The 7,008-nt window shown below is 34.7% G+C and overlaps 1 long non-coding RNA gene across 1 annotated transcript; it reads right to left on the bottom strand.

The window, feature by feature from the left end:
* Positions 1-1,356: 1,356 nt before the first annotated feature.
* On the bottom strand, positions 1,357-2,590 carry LOC149584018 (uncharacterized). The gene is made up of 3 exons (XR_016380321.1): positions 2,503-2,590; positions 2,142-2,399; positions 1,357-1,751 (listed from the first exon to the last, which is right to left on the bottom strand). It is a non-coding gene; the product is annotated as an uncharacterized LOC149584018 (long non-coding RNA).
* Between the last annotated feature and the right edge of the window lie 4,418 nt (positions 2,591-7,008).

Here is a 7,008-nt window from a genome sequence, read left to right as displayed (position 1 = left end):
TTGTCATATATTTTTTGGTCGGTCTTTAAAGTAAGCGTTACACAATATTGTTTGTGGCTGAGGCTTGAAATTATTAACTCAATACTCAGGTCAAAGAGATCATTATACTAATATACTTGAGTTAAGAAAGGTGAAGGCGAGTAGTGTTGTAAAAGTTAACGCTTAAATAATTCAAGTTTAAAATTTCTGTCTATTGGTTAAGGTTAGGTTAAAATAATTTTCCTAATATAATTATTTAATTATTGTGAGAATTTTTAACAATTCTGTGAAATAGACGAAAGATCCCTTTTGTTTATTTGGTGATACTTTCGAGAGTTTCTCATACTTTCTGGAGACTATAATTGCGCCAAAATAATTGAAAATGAAATAAACACTGTCATACGAGAATAATCTCGTAATATTTCATTTGGAAGCCATGTTTTTCGAAATTCATCTAATGAGACTTCATAATATTAAACCAACTGAATGAATTGAAAGACGTTAACAGCCATGGAAGAAAAATGCAAGGAAAAAAACCAAGAAAGTGTGTCTAGTGCAATACGCATATGAACCTTTAAAAAAATAAACAAACTGAATAATATACATCAAGACAGCGCAAAGTGCAACTACGACGTGAGGCGGATGATTTTCGAGGGAATCGCAATACAACAGTAATTATTTGATGAAATGTTTTGATGGCACAATATCACCCTGGTAGTAATGCATCGTCTGTAGACGCGCATCCCTTCTGAACAATACATACAATGCGCACAACAAGTTACTTGATGAAACCAGGCTCCGGCTTCCCACATCTTAACATAACATAAATCCGTCTGAAATTCCACGAGAACAGAGGTACGAAAATTGAAATTGAACAATTACAGCTACAGAACTGGCAAAATCAAAGTTTTTACTGATTATTGAATATACTCGTAATTGTTACAAAATTGTGCATTCATTCATGAGGTTCATTAATTATATTCAAAACTGAGCGGATTAGTTGGAGTCTCGCCGTTTATTTATAATTTATTGCTTATAAATAATAGAATGAAAATGAAATTTTTCCTGTGTTGCTGTATGACAGTGTTTAATTCTATTTCAGATGCAGGGGAAAATTATTTATTTTAAGATTTAAGATGTAGAATTATTTTTCCCATTTTGATCGTATTAATTATATTTAATTAAATGAAATGTTATTGTATTACATTTGTTCAAAATTAAACCAATTTTTAAATCATTTTTTTGTATTTTTTAAAATTTCCAACGGGTAAAAAATCCAAAGGATATGCATGGGTTTTCTGGGGAAAAAATGATAGATTACGATTAGAATTAATTATTAATTAACTTAAGTAATAGTTTCGTACCATTTCCTATAGGGAAAACTGAATTTTTGTCAAAAAATGAAAATGATATGCAAGAAAGTTTGTAAAAAATCAAAACGATATGCATGGGTTTTCTGGGGAAAAAATGATAGATTACGATTAGAATTAATTATTAATTAATTTTAGTAATAGTTTCGTACCATTTCCTATAGGGAAAACTGAATTTTTGTCAAAAAATGAAAATGATATGCAAGAAAGTTTGTAAAAAATCAAAACGATATGCATGGGTTTTCTGGGGAAAAAATGATAGATTACGATTAGAATTAATTATTAATTAATTTTAGTAATAGTTTCGTACCATTTCCTATAGGGAAAACTGAATTTTTGTCAAAAAATGAAAATGATATGCAAGAAAGTTTGTAAAAAATCAAAACGATATGCATGGGTTTTCTGGGGAAAAAATGATAGATTACGATTAGAATTAATTATTAATTAATTTTAGTAATAGTTTCGTACCATTTCCTAGAGGGATAGAGGGAAAACTGAATTTTTGTCAAAAAATGAAAATGATATGCAAGAAAGTTTGTAAAAAATCAAAACGATATGCATGGTTTTTCTGGGGAAAAAATGATAAATTACGATTAGAATTAATTATTAATTAATTTTAGTAATAGTTTCCTACCATTTCCTATAGGGAAAACTGAATTTTTGGCAAAAAATGAAAATGATATGCAAGAAAGTTTGTAAAAAATCCAAAGGATATGCATGGGTTTTCTGGGGAAAAAATGATAGATTACGATTAGAATTAATTATTAATTAATTTTAGTAATAGTTTCCTACCATTTCTAAGGGACCTTTTTCGCATTTTCTGACATATGAAATTAGTAGTTCAATACCAAAATGGTAAATTATTAGTGTTCTTATAGTAAAAAGAATATTATGACAATTTTTACCTTTGAGAAATATTCAAGGAAGTTTTAAGACTAGAAAAGGAAACAAAAAACAACTAATGAATAATTTTTTAACTTAACTCTGTTGTCTTCTTTATAATTGTATCATTTACTTCTAAGCAGACGACGAATGCTATTTACCTTTGACCTTTTATAATTTTTAGTCGATTAGCGAATTATAGTCGAGTTTGTAAAAAGTGATATGCAAGTTTGTAAAATTTGATATGCAAAATAGATTATGGTTTGCAAACCTTTTTCGAGGGGTTCGACGCTTGGGTGATATGCAAGTTTGTAAAAAAAGTTTGTAAAAAATTTCTATGCAAATTAGGGTCTCCCCTATAGTTATATAGAATCATGCTTTAAGTCAATAAAGAAACTGCCAGACCATTTCATTCTGTTTAATGTCTATCCCCTTTTGGAATTGATATGGTTAAAAGAATGTAATTTTTACCATCCTGCTGGGAATCAAAGGAGCGAATATCTTTTCATAATATATATAGTTCAAAGTTTAGAAAAGCTCTCATGGCTATGATGAAGTCTTGAATCTTTCTTCGTCAATATCCTTTTAATAAATGAAAATTATTTCATGTATATTTAGTTTTTTTTTGAAAAATATGCATAGATTTAATTTTTATATATCGCAGTGTTAAAAAATACATATTCAATGTTTCAATCTGTTAGTTGGCTTTCTATTAGCCTTTCTAAATCCTCACGCAATTAAATTTCTCAGGAGTTGAACTTAACTTGGCTAAATTTGCTCTCTTTCTGCTTGTTCATGGACCAGTGGGAAAATTCTCTAGCTCATTCATTAATGAAATTTCTTTTATTGGAAATGATTTTGGAGATATGTATATTCATTTTTGTACACATCCTTGATCATTTTTAAAGAAACATCCTTAGTCCATTGACATCTGTGTTCAAAAAACCCTGCTTTTTTTAAAAAAAAAGCCCAGCCCACTGGGTTTTATTGGGTACTTGGGTGAATGGTAGAAATTGTCATTCAAAAGTAACTGCTTATTAAAAAGAAGTCCAAATATTTCATAAAAAAATAATATTAAATGGTCCTTTTGAAGTTGAAACAACAAATATTTATTATTATCTAAATTATTCTAGCATTCAAATTCATCAAAATTGAAGATCTTAATGATGGGTTTTATTTACCCGCGGGTTTATTTGGGCTAAGTATAATTAACTAATTTATTGAACATTGTCCTCACTATTGGCAAGTTTATAGATATTGTAATAAAAAGCAAACTCTTCTACTTATTGCATCTTGTGAATTACATATTTTCAGTTTACTATTCAATTAAATGTTATAAATTTGTTGTTTTTGAACTTGTGGCAGCACAAGAGAGTGCCGTAGTTGGCGGGCTTCATGATTCGGTAAGGAAGAAATGGAAGTTTGTCGTCCGTGGGGGAGATCACTCCACTCGAAGCACTAGTGAGTAGTGACGGCCATTACACTTTTAATGCAATAATGTCAGTACCCTGCGTTTGACTGTATTAAAGCTTATAGGAAAGTAATATGGTCGTATACTACTCTAACAAAGTTTAAGCTTAGTACCCTTTTGACTCGTGTCCAGGGACAACTAATCTTGCAGACCTTTTCCCACGTTAAAATACTTTTTCCAGGTTAAAATACCTCTTCCATGTTAAAATACCTATTTTCCAGGTTAAAATACCTTTTCCACGTTAAAATACCTTCCCTACGTTAAAAACATATTTTACCCGCCCAAAAAACACCATTACAGGATTTTTCTACCACAAAATAATGGGTTGGCCTTATGTAAAGTTGACCATACGGGAGGGTGTTTTGATGGGCGTCTTGGTAGGATTGCACGTTACGTGACCCACCCAACTATCAATGGTTTCTAGTTCATGACAAATTTAGTAGCTTAAATTACCACAAAGGTGGATAAAAGACTGAAAAAATAATTGTACTTGATTTTGTTCTTGTACTTGTACTTGTACAGTACTGCCTGGTTAGTGATTTAATTACTATATTAAATTAAAACGAAGGGTGAGAATATATTGATTATTTCGAGCCCCTAACATGGATTTTTTCTGATAATAGCTTAAGATATTCTCCTTAATATATAAACAATCGAATAAGCCATGCCTCGTTGATGCAAAATGGCTGGTTCATGCATTAATTTCTCAATTAAATTACCTTAAAGGGGGAAGATACCTGTACAGGTACTTGTACAGCCTGGTTTATGATTTAATTAATCAATTAAATTAGCAAAAAAAAGGGTGGAGAAAGACTTGATTATCTTGGCCCCCTAACATTAAACCTCTATGAAAATAGCGCAATCAAAAAGGTTATGCCTCTTTGCTGGAATATTGCAGGTTTGCGACTTAACTACTCGATTCAATTAGCAAAAAGGGGGAAAACCTGTACAAGTACTTGAACTTCTACTTGTACTGCCTGGTTCATAATATTGTTATTCTATTAAATTACCAGAAAGGGGAAAAATGTTGATTATATCGGCCCCCTAACATTGAATTTTTGTGAAAGTAGCACAAAATAATATCCTCCTTAATATAAGCAATCGAATAAACCTCGACTCATTGTTGGAAAATGGCTGGTTCATGACTTATTTAGTCGATTACAAAAGAGTAGAAATACTTGAACAAATACTTGTTTTTGTACTTGTACTGCCTGGTTCATGATTCCGTAACCGTCTACACCAAGCACCTCCTTCCCGGGGAAAAACCGCGTCGTCTGCTTTGGTCATTTTCAATTTTTTACATTTATTTTTGTATAATGTTAAATTGTCCCGAAGTGGCGCCTTAAGCGCCACTACTGTCAAACTTACTAAAAAACGTTTTCGCGGAATAAAAACCCCCGCCTCCGTCTGTAACGGGGTCAGTTGTTAGTTGCATTTGCACTCCTGTCACCGAAGTGTTCGGACGCGTTTTTGTTTCGTTAACAAATACAAGTATTATTTCTATCACGAACTGCGTTTTCTTTCTACAATAGACTACCTGGTAAATAAAGTTAGTCATGGACAATAAGTTCTTTAAACGGGTAGCCTGGGAACTTCTTAGTTTTCTAGTTTTAATTTAAATTCTTTGTGAGTCGTGAAATTAGGCCCCCTTTTCTACTTTCTAATTTTACGGTTACATAAAGTGGCGAGGTTGCCAGGACTCGTTAAGACTGACATTACCATTTGTCCTTAAACGCGTACTTGTGACATTACTTGTGCGTTTGCTTGAATTAACTGTCGCGTCATGAATCCCGCCGATCCGCAAGCTTTGTTCGCGGCTCTCAACGCGCAGTTACCGGGATCCTATACTCCCCCGAGGAGGAACACTCTTCCTCCAAGCCTCGGTACTAGTCCTACGCATGGACAAGGACAAGCGGCAGGAGGAATCTCACCTCAAACTATTCAAACACTTGCGACAACGTTAGCGAACATAGGAACTAGACCAGCCGCAAAAAAAGGCCAAAACCACTCCCTGACTTAATATTTAGTGGTGTTGAAGGTGAAAGCGCGCCGGAATTCCTTCGGACTTTGACGGAATTCGCTGAATATCACAGCATGACGGGAAATGACATTATCGCGCTTCTCCCCAAATATGAAGGGGCCGTGCATTAATCTGCTTTAGAGACATGAATAGGCCTAATCAAGCACTAACGTGGCGTACAGTAAAAGGCGCGTTTAGAGACTATTTCTTTTCGGTACGAGCGGAGGAATCCCTCCGCCTAGAAATAGCGCAATTTAAACAATCCGACAGTGTGTCTTTTGACGCGTATATCGCCAGTATTATGGCGATGAATCAGAATCTACGCGTTCCGTACACTGACTCTGAACTTGTTGGTATTTGCAAGAAAAATATCCTCCCCGAAATACGCATCCATGTCTTCAACGACAGCATAAGGACAATGCGCAGCTTCATAGAAAAGGGCCGCGTAACAGAAGAAATTTTACGAGCGACCCCCTCTAGCTCATTGTATCGTGCAAAGTCTACCTCACGTGAAACCAGTGGGAGAAGAAATTCTCCCACAGCCGCGGTTTTAACTAAACCGCCGGGGGGAGGTACGAAATCAAAGGTTGCGACATCAAATGCAAGAAATACCAATAGACAAAAGATTCCTACACTAGTTAAGCCAGAGCAAAACGATTTAAGTCGCGTAGAATGCTACAAGTGCGGACTCTTAGGGCATTATGCCACAACCTGTCCGGACAAACAAGAAGTCGCACAAAGACAGGCTTCGATGTGGCTAAAAACGATGCCTAGCGCCCAAAGCGGGGCTGGAACCCACTACCACAAATAGTTTTCTTGGAAATGGATTATCTCTTTCGAGAATAAGGAGTTCTTTTTGTATGGGTAAACTTAAAAATGATGCCTAGCACCCATCGTGGAGATCGAACCCACAACCCCGAAATTTACACTCTAATGCTCTACCGACTGACCTTGCCGGGCTCATATATTTCCACCATTATTAGAATTCTTGTATATGAACTATCTTTTTCGAAATTCTGGAGTGATTATTGTAGGGGTAAACATAAAAACGATGCCTAGTGCCCAGCGTGGGGCTCAAAACTATGACCCTGAGATTAAGAGTCTCGTGCTTTACCGACTGACAGAATTTTTCGAGAATCTGGAGTTCTTTTTGAACGTATGTTTCTAAAAACGATTCCTAGCGGCCAACGTGAGTCTCACATCCACGACTTCGAGATTAATAGTCTCGTGCTCTACCGACTGAGCTTGCCTGGCTTTTACATTTCCACCATCAGTTGAATTCTTTG

This window comes from Phalangium opilio, unplaced genomic scaffold (genome assembly GCF_054372755.1).
Source record: "Phalangium opilio isolate 3A_F unplaced genomic scaffold, DU_Popi_V2 ptg001170l_1, whole genome shotgun sequence".
NCBI classification, from domain to species: Eukaryota; Metazoa; Arthropoda; class Arachnida; order Opiliones; family Phalangiidae; genus Phalangium; species Phalangium opilio.
Note: the sequence above shows the minus strand (reverse complement) of the source record. Positions and strands in the feature narration are given on the sequence as shown.